This window comes from Erythrolamprus reginae, chromosome 2, assembly GCF_031021105.1.
Source record: "Erythrolamprus reginae isolate rEryReg1 chromosome 2, rEryReg1.hap1, whole genome shotgun sequence".
NCBI lineage: Eukaryota > Metazoa > Chordata > Lepidosauria > Squamata > Dipsadidae > Erythrolamprus > Erythrolamprus reginae.
Genome location: NC_091951.1, coordinates 76859192 through 76875052, shown reverse-complemented (window position 1 = coordinate 76875052; position 15861 = coordinate 76859192). Strand labels below are relative to the sequence as shown.

General features: G+C 39.1%; 1 protein-coding gene across 2 annotated transcripts in view; it reads left to right on the top strand.

The window, feature by feature from the left end:
* The first annotated feature begins 598 nt into the window (after positions 1–598).
* Positions 599–15861, top strand: part of TPRA1 (transmembrane protein adipocyte associated 1) — a 50186-nt gene continuing 34923 nt past the window's right edge. Inside the window, exon 1 of one of the 2 annotated variants that reach the window (XM_070738374.1) lies at positions 599–1047. The gene's annotated coding sequence lies outside the window, so the exon portion shown is untranslated. The remainder of the gene's footprint in view (positions 1048–15861) is intronic. The other variant, XM_070738375.1, reaches the window with a different exon arrangement.

Genomic DNA, 15861 nt, shown 5'->3' with positions numbered 1-15861 from the left:
CCAGGCTTGGGGCAATTAGGTCTCAGCCCCCTGGCCAACGAAATGAGATATATGTTGTATGATTGAACTGGTATGATTGTTTTTAAATATTGGATTTTTAGATTGTAATTTTAAATTTAATTAGATTTACCGTTGTATTGTATTGTTATATGCTTTTAGCCGCCCCGAGTCCTCGGACAAGGACGACATACAAATCAAATCAGTAAATACGGTAAATAATAATAATAATACTGTAATAATAATAATAATAATAATAATAATAATAATAATTTATTAGATTTGTATGCCGCCCCTCTCCGAAAACTCGGGGAGGCTAAGTAAGTAAGTAAGTTAGCGGCTTGCCAAAGAAACCGGCTGCTTAACTTTTCTCGGCTTGCGCACCCAAGGACTTCCTCAAAGCCTCGGAAATAGCCCTGCCGGGGTGCGTGTTTGTGTTTGCCCCAGCCCGCGACTCCGCCCCTCCGCTCCCTTGATTGGCTCCTTTCGCCCCTTTTGTTTCGCTTTTTGAAGCCCGGCTTCTTCTTTAGGGGCCTCGTGATTGGCCGGCGACGCTGGGATCGAACGCTCAGGTCTTCCTCAGCCAGCCGGCAAGCGGGGAGGGGAGGAGGGGGGGCGGAGTGTGTTGGGCGGGGGGGCGAGCGAGGCTGCTCTTCCTCCGCGCGCCGCTCGTCATCCTGGCTGTGGAGGCTCCGATGGCGCTGCGCCTTCTTTCCACTGCGGGCGCCTGTCTTCTGAGCGGCGGCAGGAAGTGGATGGGTCGCCCGGCCGCGGCTTGGCTGTTTTAGCTCCCTCCGGCCGGCTTGTCAACGACGCCCCACCTCCAACCCTCCCTCCTTCCCTCCCTCCCGTATTCCGGACCTGGGACGGAGCCTTTGCTCTGTGGCTGCAAGCAAGCAGGATGGTCGGTCGAGAGCCCCGGGCATGAGCCAGTGCCAGCGAAAGCGGGACAGGCCTCCTCCTCCCTCGGGCTGCGAACGAAGGTAACAAGAGAGCTGCGGAGGGAGAGCCCGGCTTACGGCCGGAGGAAACGAAGACGAGAAGGGCTAGGTAAGGAGCTCCCTGGTGGCTCCTTTTTAGGTGGCCTTAATTTTAAGAAGCCCCCATTGGCCGGGCATAGGGGATTGACCAAGATTTCTCTGGGGGGAAACTTTGGGGCCGGGAGGAAAGAGCTCTCTGTTAAACAAGCAGATCTCCCGGGTTTGAAAGAAGGGGTTTGTAAATCCACTCCCCGTTTCCTCTCCCGGCACTTCTGGGCTAATCTTGAACCTAGTCTGCTTTTCTGGGAATGGTCCTGTGTAAGAAGGAATGGGGATCGTTCGCTGTATTGAAGATTTCGTGTGTGTGTGTGAGTGAGTGAGTGTGAGAGAGAGAGATCCCCCTTTGATGTGTTCCAGGGTTTTGAGTTAATGCCCCACTTGAACCGTTTTATTTCCTTGAGAGTCCATAAGGAGTTGGGCGGCTTAGAAATCCAATACATACATGCATACATACATACATACATACATACATACATACATACATACATACATACATACATCTTCAGAGAGAGGTCTGTGCATCTCTCTTGAGTTGAAACTCTCCTTCCTGAAATAGCATCCTTAGTTGTTGTTCAGCCTGGCTCTTCAGGACCCCATGGACCACACAATTCGCATGCATGGTCGTGGTCCAAAATATTTTGATGTCAACACTCAACCCAAGGCCCTTTTTACATCAGGAATGAATCTACAAGGGAAAAAATGCCTCCTCTTGTTCTTGTTCTCTCTGGTGATGTTTAGACAGAGATAGGTAACTCCTACAATCATTTACAAACATTTTGTTGTAAGCCGGCCAGAGTCCTTTGGGGGTTGAACGACATATAAATAAAATAAAATTTTAATCTGGAGTATGTGGAGTTTTCTAGTCAGAGATTAAAAAGTTGCCTCCTATCTCCACTAACCCATGCTGTGGCATTTCGTGTCTATTCCCTTCTGTAGTTTGGTAACATCTAGCAGCTTCCCATTTATGTTTACAATTGACTTGCTATTGAATGAGTGTTTAGGAGGTTGGACAAAATATGCTTTTCACTGAAGTTAATGTTCCAAAGGGCTTTCAGCGGTCTGCATGAGCAGGGGGTGTTTCTGATTATGAAGAGTTATACATTGTGGTAAGTTAAAATATAGTTAAATCCACAATATAAACTTTTTAAACTAATTAAGACACATAATTTTATCCTCTGAAATTGTAAGTCGGTTAAGATAATGTTGAGTAGCAGTGAATCAGAGGAGGCTCTCATTCTACTATAGGGATATAGATCTTTAATTCAGTCATAGATCTTTAATTTTGGTTTTGGACTATACAGATTCCTTTCAGGGCATACAGTGGACTGAATAATTGCTTGGGTTTTAGGCTGAGATTCAAAGGAATCCTGAGTTAATTTTATATGTAAATATCCCTTCTGCCATATTTTCTGCTTTTTTCCCTTTCTTACTACTGTACTCTACTTAGTTTTATGAAAGCTTGCCTTCTGTTGTGATTTCCAAACTGGTCACATAACTTTGCTAATATATTATGATCTAATTAATAATGAATTTCTATTGTTTTTCTGCTGTGGCAGTGCAGGAAAGGGGTAACAAATTGGAGGGACAGTATTGGCTGCTTTAGTTTAAATAGAAAGTTGTTTCTCTTTCATTTCTCTTTCCTTCTTCCTGCCTCTTTTTTCTGTACATAGAGATTGACTCTGTTGACAGTAAATCTTAACTGACATTAGGAATGTAAAAAGTAAATAAATTTGTTCCCATGATGGATTATCTAAATACCTGCAAGGGACATGTTCAAAGCAACCAGCAAAGTCTTTTCTTTCTAAAGAATCCCAGAAGGAGTTATTCCAGTCCATTGTTCATTATCATTGGTGCTGGATCTGTTTCCCACATTTTCTTTATATAGCTTTAAAAGCATTTAAATTAAAAATACAAGTTACTAATAAAAAGAGGGTATACTGTATTGCTATACTACAGAAATATTTTCCTTTAAAAAAAAGTTCTAATCTATTATGTAATGAACTAAATGGTGATTATTATTTTTTTTACTAAACTTGGGTGGGAAAAATCCATGAAAAACAAAGAAGGTATAAGAAATAACAACTGAACAAAATTATCCTCAAAAGATCTAAATATGTAGAAGAAAATCAAGCCATTAGGATGAAAAACGTTAGATTGTTGAAATCATATAATTTTCCCAGTTTCATTGTTATGATTCAATTTTTAAACAGAGAATTATAGGAAGTTTTCAACATACAATCACAATTGAGCCCAACATTTTTCTTGCTAAATGAGACATTTGCTAAGTGAATTTTGCCACATTTTATGATCTTTCTTGCAATGAGTGAATCATTGCAGTTGTTATGTTTTTGACAGGATTAACCCTGCTGTTCTGTTCGGGTCGTATGTGACCCGAAGCCAAGTTTGAGTCCCTGTAAAAAATTTTCCCTGCATATCTGAAACTTGAAATTTCATGACTTTTCATCATTTCAGGGGTTCTCTCTATGAGAATTTTTTTGGGGGGGTGGGGGGCTTAGTTTTTGCTGAGCAAAAAAAGTTCCTAATGTTATGTTCGGGTCACATACGACCCGGACCGAAAACACTTCATTTGAAGTGCTTATGTTTGGTCAATTTGAAAACTTTTTTCACTTGGAAAGTAGTCTGAACATTTCTGCACACAATGATATGAAAATTGAAATGAAAAAATTAATCCTTATTGGTTTATTTTGCACATAAATGTGCCCCCCCCCCGTTTTTGTGATTTTTTTTCAATTTATGGATAGTTTTGCTTGCAAAATCCATTCTATTTTACTGGAGTTGGTGTGGGATTGGTAGCTTGAACATTTCTGAATATAAGAAAAATATAAAGGAACTGAAAAAAATGATTCTTACTGGTTTTTTAACATCAGAAATAAGGCCTCCCCCCCCCCTCGGCTGCTTGCAATCATTTTCACTTTTTATTTTTTTATGCTCCAAATCCGAAATATTCTTTAAAATCTTAGGCATTCATTTACTCAATTTAACAATGCTGGTCATCAAAAAATATTTTTGGGGTGGTGGCTAATTGTTTTCTGGGCAAAAAAAAATCATAACTTCAAATCTGTTTCTGTTCGTATATGACAGGACCATAAATATTTTTTTTAGGTACTTGAATTTAATCTTTTTGAAAACTTTTTCAACTGGAAAACTAGTTTGAACATTTATGAACATAATGATATGAAAATTGAACTGGAAAAATTGAGACTTACATTTTTATTTTGATCAAAAAGCCCCTCCCCCCATCCTTTTTGAATTTCGTGTCAATTTATATTTTTTAAGGCTACAAATCCCTAAGGAATTTTCCCCCAAAAGGTTTGATATACTAAATTGAACAATCCTGAACATAAGAAAAATATAAATGAACTGAAAAAAATGACTCTTATTGGTTTATTGTTTTATACTCGAGTATAAGCCTACTCGAGTATAAGCCTATTTGAGTATAAGCATGGGGGCCCATTTATGAGCAAAATAAACCAATAAGGATCATTTTTTCAGTTTAATTTTCATATCATTATGTTCAGAAAGGTTCAAGCTACCAATCCCACACCAAAATAGAATAGTAAAATAGAATGCATTTTGCAGGCAAAATTATCAATAAACTCAAAAGTTTTGATATACTAAATTGAACAATCCTAAACATAAGAAAAATAGAAATGAACTGAAAAAAAATGATTCTTATTGGTTTATTTTTGAATATAAGACCATATCATTTTATACTCGAGTATAAGCCTACTCGAGTATAAGCCTATTTGAGTATAAGCATGGGGGCCCATTTATGAGCAAAATAAACCAATAAGGATTAATTTTCTCAGTTCAATTTTCATATCATTGTGTGCAGAAATGTTCAAGCTACCAATCCCACACCAACTTTAGTAAAATAGAATGGATTTTGCAAGCAAAACTATCCATAAATTGAAAAAACTTTCACAAAAACGGGGGGGGAGGCACATTTATGTGCAAAATAAACCAATAAGGATTAATTTTTTCAGTTCAATTTTCATTCCATTGTGTGCAGAAATGTTCAAACATGTTTCCAGGTGAAAAAAGCTTTCAAAAAGACCAAACATAAGCACTGCAAATGAAGAGTTTTCGGTCCGGGTCAGGGTGACCCGGGAACATAACATTAGGAACTTTTTTCGAACAGAACAGCAGGGTTTTAAGTGAATCTGACTTTCCCATTGTCTTTGCTTGTCAAAAGGTTGCAAAAGGTGATCACATGTCTCTGCAGCCATTATAAATATGAATCCATTGCCAAGTGCCTGAAATTCGAACACATGATCATGGGGATGATACAATAGTTGTAAGCAGGAAAAATAGTCATAAGTCACTTTTTCAGTAATGTTGCAACTTCAAGCAGTCACTGAACGAACTGGTGTCAGTTGAGAGTTCCTGTAGCTAGACATATGATGGTGAACCTATGGCATGAGTGCCACAGGTGGCATCGCTCCAGCTCAGCTCCACTGCGCATGGGGGCACGCCTCTCACTGGCCAGCCTGTTTTCAGGTCTCTGCCATGCATGATGGAGCGAGATACATGCGGGAGATGTGTGTGCATGCATGGGGAGCAGGGCACATGCGGAGGTCACTCACGCATTCACAGGAGAGTGGGGGGGTCGCATGTATGCATGGGGAGCGTGGCATGCACGGGTGGAGTGCACATGTGTGGGACACACGGGGGGTCATTATGGTTGCGTGCATGCTTTTGGCACGTGATAACAAAATGATTAGCCATCACTGACCTAGACTAGTGGTCACCAATCAGTGGTCCGTGGTCACTGGTGGTCCGTGAGAAAATTTTGGTGGTCTGCAGAAAAATTATTAACAGTTTTTATATTGCAATAAATACTATTTATCATTTTAAAACATTCGTATTAGTGGTCTATGGCAGTGTTTCCCAACCGTAGCAACTTGAAGATATTTGGACTTCAACTCCCAGAATTCTGGGGAATTCTGGGAGGTGAAGTCCAAATATCTTCAAGTTGCCAAGGTTGGGAAACACTGGTCTATGGGACTTACAATTCTTACTTTAGTGATTCCTGAGGTCCAAAATGTTGGTGACACCTGACCTATACTGAAAATTCTAACCTTTAATGCATACGGTAATTGCCTCAAAGGGTACAGGGTGATGATTTGTTTAAAAACTTCAGATATATTCTTCAGATATGGAGCACAGTATAATCGTGCACTTCAAATTTGTTTAAAGACTTTATATGTTTTGTTCCAATTTTTGAATCCTTTCCAAGGAATCCCCAACTGGAATTTATCTCTTTCAGGCTAGCTGCATATCTGCCTTATAAATAAATAAGTAAGTAAGTAAAAAAGAAAGAGAGAGAGAGAGAGAAAGAAAGAGAGAAAGAAAGAAAGCAAGCCACGATTCTCTCATTGCCCATTTTCCTGGTCAGTTTCCCCCCAGCTGAAAGCAGTATTTTTTAATTATTAATGAACCATGTGATGGTTTGATATTAATTTAAGGAATTTAGGTCGGAGTTGAGTGGTAACCTAGCTTTTCCTTTGGCTTGGACTGTCCACTTTTCTAGAAATAATCTTTAGGGGTTCTATCTAATGGTATAACTAGTTCTAAACTGATTGGAAAAAACTCAAGTACTGTACTAATCCTAGCATGACAGGAAGTGTGATCATTGTGACAGTCGCCTTAAATATTAGGACACTTGCTTGCACAAATTACAGGATGATTAAGTTGTTGACAACGCAAGTATTGACCTGAAATGGAACTGTATTATTATTATTAAGGCAGAAAGATCATCTCAAAAGGCAATCACTCAAGACCTTGGCATATACACGCAGAAGGAAAATAAACTCTAAGGGGGATGAACTGAGATACTGGAATCATAGAGTCAAAAGGACCAGATAGGCCATTGAATTTAATTTCCTGCTTAATGCAGAAATCCAAATTAAAGCACTCAAGGCAGATGTTGCCCTCTGAGAGCACACATCCAATGAAGAAAAGATCACTATTTCGAGTAATTGGTTCAATTGTTGAACTGCTGTTACTACATGGAAGTGAAATTAATGAGATGCCTAATGCATTGCAAACCTATCAGAAATGCACATTGTGCATGCCACATTTAATTTATTTTGCAATTGTGTTACAGTTACAGTGTGAATGGCCCTGGTATATTTCGGATATTAAAATTAAGCCAGTGGTGTCTCCCAATCTTGGCAATTTTAAGATATGTGGACTTCAGAATTCCCCAGCAAGCATCCTGGGAATTGATGTCTATATAGCAATAGCACTTAGACTTACAGCCCTCTCTAAGCACCCACAACAATCTGGGTCCTCATTTTACCCACCTCGGAAGGATGGAAAGCTGAGTCAACCTTGAGCCTGGTGAGATTTGAACTGGTGAACTATAGTCACCAGTCATCAGAAGCAGCTGGCAGTACTGCACTCTAACCATTGCGCCACCAAGGTTATATAGGTAAACTTCAACTTAAAACTGTTCATTTAGTGACTGAAGTTACAACAGCACTGAAAAAAATGACATGACCATTTTTCACATATAACCATTACAGCATCCCTGTGCTCATTTGATTGAAATTCAGATGTGTGGCAACTGGTTTATATTTATGATGGTTGCAGTGTGCCAGGATCATATGATCACCTTTTGCGACCTTCTGACAATCGAAGTCAATGGAAGGGCCCGAAATTGTGATTCTACATCTACCTGTATATCTTAAAGTTGGCAAGGCACTGAATTTATGGACGACCAGTAAAATATGCCCACTGGATACAGCTTGAAATGCATCTGTAATACAGTACTTCAAAATTCCTTCTGTTCCTTAAACCACAGCAAATGTACTTAGATGATAATCTTCAGATAGAGTACAATTGTCTCTAAAGCAACAAGTTAAATATTTCAGAAATCTTTATGGTTGCACTCTAAGCAGTCTTTCTATGGGTCACTATGAGATTGTTTCCAGCAAACATGCATAAGGTTGTGCAGTCAGTGTAATGAAGAAAGGATCAAAAATTCAGACTAGTTGAGCTTTTCTCCTTTTACTTATTGTTTGTCACACAATCAACCACATGTTCAGATCTGGGACTTTTATCCACTTTTCAAGGACCTTGGACGTTTGATGATGTTTTGTGGTATCATCGCAAGTTATATGTAGTTTTAGTGCATGATATGACTGTTTCATCGCAAGTTATATGTAGCTTTAGTGCATGATATGACTGTATGTAATTTTTTAATATATTGGGGTTCCTTGTTTTTAGATTTTTTTAAATGTACAATTGCTATTTTAGATTTTAAATTATTAGATTTGTCAATACATATTGTTCTTTATCACTGTTGTGAGCCGCCTCGAGTCTGCGGAGAGGGGCGGCATACAAATCTAATTAATAATAATAATAATAATATAAACTGTTCTGAGTAAAGCAAACATTTGCAATTGAGTGGTGAATCATCATCATCATCACAGTCAGACAGATATTTAGACTGGATTTGGCACTTTTATCCACCAATCGAGCCCTTCCTGAGAACCTGAAATAGGCAGATATTTGTTTGACATTGTTAAATACCACTGTCACAAAACATAAGCTGTCCTTCAGAAAGCTGCCTTTGCACAATTGCGTGAAGTTGATTTTATCAATAGTGATGGTGCTTCAGAAATTTGGTATTGCACCCAAGGCACCTATTACATTGGCTTTCTTCTGTCACACTTATTCCTCCTGCCCTTTGTATTTTGCAATTTTTCTCCTTTTTCTCTTTTCTAGTGATTCCAGGTATTGCAATATCTACTATCCAATCTTTTTTGGCTTTTTAAAATCGATAATTGTTAAGTCTACGGTATTACATGGCAATATCTGCCTGTTTGAATTCTAAAATCCCAGAGCAATTTAACTTTTTCTTCTTTTGTTACTTTGTTTTGTGGTCTCCACCAGTTCTTACTGAACAGATGCTTGTTGTGAGGCTGAAAGATTTAAGTCACGTTATCCTTGGATAAAATGAGGAAGTTCATTCGAGTGAGTGAGATATGAATGTCATGGTCAGATAAAAGACTTCCCTTTCTTTTTCAGTATATTAGCATGACTGTTTATTTCAAGAATTTATCAGTATGTTTCCTCTGAAATGGAGTCTGAGGGTTTTCAAAGAACATGTTTCAACTTACCAAGAAAATGTGACTCTTTAAACTGTAATTCTAGATGGAGAAAAATATAGAGAATGATGAAACATTTGCCCATATCATAAGAGCAGTAATCCATTTGAAATCTATTTCACTCCTTATGTACCAGCTTCATTGCTTTCTTATTAATTTCTGTGCAAAGTGTAAAAGTGTTAACTTGAAATATTTCTGGACAGTTTTTATCAGCTTCAACAGCAACAACACAAGAGCACACAATAGATTGAAACTTAATATCAATCGCTCCAAACTTGACTGCAAAAAATACGACTTTAACAATCGAGTTGTCGAAGCGTGGAACTCATTACCGGACTCAATAGTGTCAACCCCCAATCCCCTACACTTCTCCATTAAACTCTCCACGATTGACCTCTCCCGATTCCTCAGAGGCCAGTAAGGGGCGTATATAAGTGCACTGTTGTGCCTATCGTCCCCTGTCCAATTCTCTCTTCTTACCTCTTTTATCTTATATATTCTCTCCTCTCTATATATTCTCTTCCTATCCACTTCCCTTCTTTTTACTTCCTATCTTTATATATATATTCCTAATGTATATTCTCTCTCATATGTATTGTATATTGGACAAAGAATAAATAAATAAATAAATAAAATAATCAGAGAGCCAATTTTGTTACAGTAGTTAAAGCAACTAGCTAGGAGCCTCGAGTTCTAGTCCTGCCTTAAGCAGGAAGCCAGTTGGGTGACCTCCAGCCAATCATTCATTCTCAGTCCCAGGAAGCAGGCAAGTAGGGACCATTTCCAAAAAACTTTGCCAAGGATGCCCTCAGGGACTTTTCCAGGCAGTCACTAGGGATCAAGACTGATTCAAAGGCAACCCCTGGTCTTAAAATGGGTGCCTCAACCCATTGAGAGTAATTGGATTCTGAAATACTGTACCAGCAAATACCAGCACTCCTCCACTCGAAACAGAATACCCTATGAGACTAGACTTTCAATCCTGGGCCTAGAAAGCATAGAACTAAGACGCCTTAAACAAGATCTAAGTATTACCCACAAGATCATATGCTGCAATGTCCTGCCTGTCGGCGACTACTTCAGCTTCAACCACAACAACACAAGAGCACACAACAGATTTAAACTTAATATTAACCGCTCCAAACTTGACTGTAAAAAATATGACTTCAGTAACCGAGTTGTCGAAGCATGGAACTCATTACTGGACTCCATAGTGTCATCCCCAAACCCCCAACACTTTACCCTTGAATTATCCAAGATTGACCTATCCAGATTCCTAAGAAGTCAGTAAGGGGCGAGTACAAGTGCACTAGAGCGCCTTCCATCCCCTGTCCTTTTGCTCTCCTATATCTCCTATACCTTTCTTCTATTCCTATATGTATCTCTTCTTCTATTCTTTCGTTGATATGTTCTATTCCTATAACTTCTCTTCTATTCTTTCTTAGATATATTTTACTATGAGTATATCCTCTATAACCTTCATCATGTATTTTACTATGTGTATACCCATTAAAACCCTCATTGTGTATTGGACAAAATCAATCAATCAATAAATAAACAAATTGGACCCTTTCTGTCAGGCACTCTTCATCTTTTGTATTGCCCTGGGAAAAGTCTTTCAGCTTTTCCCCTATGCTACTTGCCACTGTTTTCGGGGTAAATGAGAAGTAGTTTGTGGTTCAGTGGGCCATGCAAACAAATAGAAGATTTTTAAGGGACCCCTAATAATTTTGCTGTTCCAAAAAGCAATTTTATAATCCAGTATGACTGTGTTCATTTGCTATTTTAAATATTGTTTTGCTTTTTTAAAACTTCAATAATTTGTGACTTTATTGTAAGTTTGTAATTCCCTTGGGAGAATAGATATCCTTCTGCTGCACGAATCCCAGCGACCAGTTAGGTTCCACAGAGTGGGTCTTCTCCGGGTCCCGTCAACTAAACAATGTCGCTTGGCGGGACCCAGGGGAAGAGCCTTCTCTGTGGTGGCCCCGGCCCTCTGGAACCAACTCCCCCCAGAGATTAGAATTGCCCCCACCCTCCTTGCCTTTCGTAAGCTGCTTAAAACCCACCTCTGCCGCCAGGCATGGGGGAATTGAGATACTCTTTCCCCTAGGCCTCTATAATTTTATGCATGGTATATGTGTATGTATGTTTGGTTTTTATAATAATGGGTTTTTAACTGTTTTTAGTGTTGGATTATTATTATATGCTGTATTATTACTGTTGTTAGCCGCCTCGAGTCTGCGGAGAGGGGCGGCATATAAATCCAATAAATAAACAAACAAACAAACAAACAAACAAATAAATCCTAAAATGTGGGCTTAATCAATCAAACATGATTCAGATGGTAACTGGAACTTGATTGTTGTATAGTACTTACCGTAGATACTTAACAAGCTGAACATTGTTGAGAAAAAGCAACAACATGTGAAGAGTTGTTCTTAACAAGCAATTGCTGACGATTGTTTTAAGTATATCTGAGAGACAATGATTTATACATATTCTTGCTGAAGAATGTGCTTTCTTGGAAACTAGACATTGCTATATTTGTCACTTTGATACAGTGGGACGCATCACTGGTTATTTTGGCTAGTGCTTGACTTAATCAGCAGAAAATACAAAGGAGACATTGAAATAATATTGCTGAAAGATAAACTGAAGAAAAAGATGGCAACTGTGTTGATTTCCTAGGAAAATGTTTAGATAAAATCAGTAATAAAACAGGTTATTAGGCTTAACTAAATATAATTAGCTTATGTAAATTAGCCTTTGAGTCTCTTAAAAATACGTAGGCCTGATTAATTAATTTTTATTTATGCAGTGCTTCAAAAAAAAGGAGAGAAAAGAAATTTGTTTGTAGATGCCCAGTCCACAAGAGACAGTAATTCAAGAAGCATTTTTTGATTCTAAAGGAGATTTTTTTTGGAAGCATTGACTTAATTTTTAAAGGTAAATGTAATGTAATAAAATATTTCCAAATGTAAAATGCACTTGGGAAAAAGGAATCCTCAATCTGAGTATTGTATTGGTAGTTCTGTGTTACCAAAAACTTCAGAAGGGAAGGATTTAGGGGTAGTGATTTCTGAGAGTCTCAAAATGGGTGAACAGTGCAGTCAGGCGGTAGGGAAAGCAAGTAGGATGCTTGGCTGCATAGCTAGAGGTGTAACAAGCAGGAAGAGGGAGATTGTGATCCCGCTATATAGAGCGCTGGTGAGACCACATTTGGAATACTGTGTTCAGTTCTGGAGACCTCACCTACAAAAAATTGAATGGGTCCAAAGATGGGCTACAAGAATGGTGGAAGGTCTTAAGCATAAAACGTATCAGGAAAGACTTAATGAACTCAATCTGTATAGTCTGGAGCACAGAAGGAAAAGGGGGGACAGATCGAAACATTTAAATATGTTAAAGGGTTAAATAAGGTTCAGGAGGAAAGTGTTTTTAATAGGAAAGTGAACACAAGAACAAGGGGACACAATCTGAAGTTAGTTGGGGGAAAGATCAAAAGCAACATGAGAAAATATTATTTTACTGAAAGAGTAGTAGATCCTTGGAACAAACTTCCAGCAGATGTGGTTGGTAAATCCACAATAACTGAATTTAAACATGCCATATATCCATCCTAAGATAAAGTACAGGAAATAGTACAGTATAAGGGTAGACTAGATGGACCATGAGGTCTTTTTCTGCCGTCAATCTTCTATGTTTCTAGGTAGAAACTAAATTAAATTCTGATCTTTATGTGTTTCTTTATATCAAAAATTGGCACTCTACTTTGAACATGTGCAAAGGTGTCTTCAAATAACTGAAATGTAAAAAATATTTCATTTCTGATCTTAATCACATCTTATGGATGTGTTTGTTCATAGCTGCATTATTCTACCTTATTTATTTCGACCTGGAAACAGTTTGCTTACGGTAATTAAAAGTAATTTCTGTTGCTTTAATAGTTGTTTTTCATTTTCAAAAAAGGGTAGGAGGGTGGGAAGGACTTGTAGTGTGGTCAAAGTCTAATCACTGTAAAGTTGTTTGACAAGTGTGGTTATGACCTTGTTTCGGTTGTGAATTCAGGGTGAAGTTTCTTTGTTTAAAACAGCCAAGGGAAAGAGGAATGCCATCGCTAGCTTTATGTCTTCGTTACATAGAACTCTGGAAACCTCTGTGAATAAAGTACAAGTTTAGCAATACGGGAAGCCAGTTTAAAGCCGGTGAGTTCACAAGACATAAAAAAAATAAGCTATGTATGGCTTTGTGTCTCCAGGGCCGCTGTTTACCTTTCCATTCCAGAATTGTTATAAGATAAATGTCTTATGTTAATTATAGTCTTCTGCTTCAGATGAAAAAAAAATCTAATCGCAGCTACTAGCCTGAAGTTGTTGGCTTGTTTTCATACTGAGTGATACCTGTGGCTTTCTGATTCAGCCATAATTAGGGTTCATGATTCCCAAGGGATGCTAAGGAAAGGGAGAAGGCTCATTCTGTATAACAGTGATGGCAAACCTTTTTTTCCTTGTGTGCCGAAAGCACGCGCGCATGTGCTATTGCGGACGCTCGAGTGCCCACACCCATAATTCAATGCTGCCCTGCCATCCATGCATGTGCACACAATCCCCCCACCCACTCCCCCATTTCGGATGAGCTTCAGATGAGTCCAGAGGCTTTCCTAGAGCCTGGGGAGGGTGAAAACACGTTCTCCTGCCCCCCAGAAGTCCTCCAGAGGCCAAAAACGCCATCCCAGGTGGCTGGCACGGACATGCATGCTGGAACTGAGCTAGGGCAACGGCTCGCGTGCTGGTAGATATGGCTCCATGTGCCACTGTAGCACGCATGCCATAGGTTCGCCATCATTGCTATACAAGATGTGTAATATACAGTGTAATATATACAGTAATATCCCAACAAGATGTGTAATATACAGTACAGTGGTCCTTTGACTTTCGCAGGGGATACGTTCCAAGACCGCCCCTCGAAAGTCAAATTTCCGCTAAGTAGAGACACTCCCTTCCTTCCTTCCTTCCTTCCTTCCTTCCTTCCTTCCTTCCTTCCTTCCTTCCTTCCTTCCTCCCTCCCTCCCTCCCTCCCTCCCTCCCTCCCTCCATTCCTGGTTTTACTTACCCCCAGAAGCCGCAGCGGCAACCTGGGGGCTTTGCTGCATGGCGGCAGGTGGCAGTAACGCTCGCCTTCAAGTGAAGCGTACCAATGCTCCAAGAATTAAAGAGGAGGGATCGGGAGACTGGGGCGTAAGTGGAGCTTTTATTTAAAGAAGCAGGACAGCTGGGGTGGGGAAGGAGGAGGAGAGTTAAAACGCACACTATTGTACATCGGGTGACCATTGGAAAGCATTCAAATGTTCAAAAAAAAAAATCACGGAGTATTTTTTAATTAATATTTTTTTGAAAACCCACGGTATAGCCTTTTCGCGACAGACAGACCCGCGGACGTCAAAGGATCACTGTATGCCCAAACTGGCTATTGGTTAAAAATAGTCTGCATCAGCCTTTCCGATCATAGTCCAGCATAGTTACCTTGATGCTGATCTCTTGTATGAAGAATTTTCTGTCTTTGTAATAGAAACATGAAAACATTTTTGTGGTAGAAACATTATTTATTATATTATCATTAATACCTTTATTTGTTAAAAACTGCAGCTTTTACCTACAAACTTTGGCTTTTTTATAGATGATATTGTTCCATCCTATTTTATTTTAGTAGGAGTTAAGGTTTATTTTCGTCTCCTCAAAGAGACATGCTAATCAACCACGAATACTGGTTTTATTCTACACAGCTAGATTGCAGCATGAAAAGCCAGAAAACACCCTGGAGTTAGTTTGCAGACTGCTGGTTGCTAAAGATTTATTTTTTCTTTATTGTTGACTGCCCTTCACCTATTTTGTTACAAGGTTAAGCCATGGCAAACCTTCGTTATAGAAGCTTGCAGAAAGAGACTTGATTCACATATGGTGCTAAGTCATATAATATGATTTCTTTGGTTTTCACTTCATATTATAGAGATCACCGTGGTTTGTAAACTAGCATATATTTTTATATTTATTAGATTTGTATGCCGCCCCTCTCCGAAGACTCGGGGCGGCTCACAACAATAATAAAAAACAATATTATAGCGAAACAAATCTAATATTAAAAAAGAAACATATAAAACCCTATTATATTTAAAAACCAAACAACACATACATACCAAACATAAAATATAAAGAGCCTGGGGGAAAGGTGTCTTAACTCCACCATACCTGGCGGTATAGGTGCGTCTTGAGTAGTTTACGAAAGGCAAGGAGGGTGGGGGCAGTTCTTATCTCCAGGGGGGAGTTGATTCCAGAGGGCCGGGGCCACCACAGAGAAGGCTTTTCCCCTGGGGCCCACCAAACGACATTGTTTAGTCGATGGGACCTGGAGAAGGCCAACTCTGTGGGACCTTATGACCTTATCGCATGTCATGTGATTCTCTCTGTTTGAGTTTATTCAGTCATTCCAAATATATGGACCAGCCTCTTATTTGAGGAATTTCTTTTATTTGACAAAGGTGATAAATGCATGGCTGGGAATAGATTAGGGGTAGATCGTCTAGGAGGAAATCAATCTATGTGGTCACTAAGACAAAAAAGACTTGATGGCACATAATCAATCTTTTATTTGAAAACTCTTTGTGCACTTCAGGATTTTGTCACAAC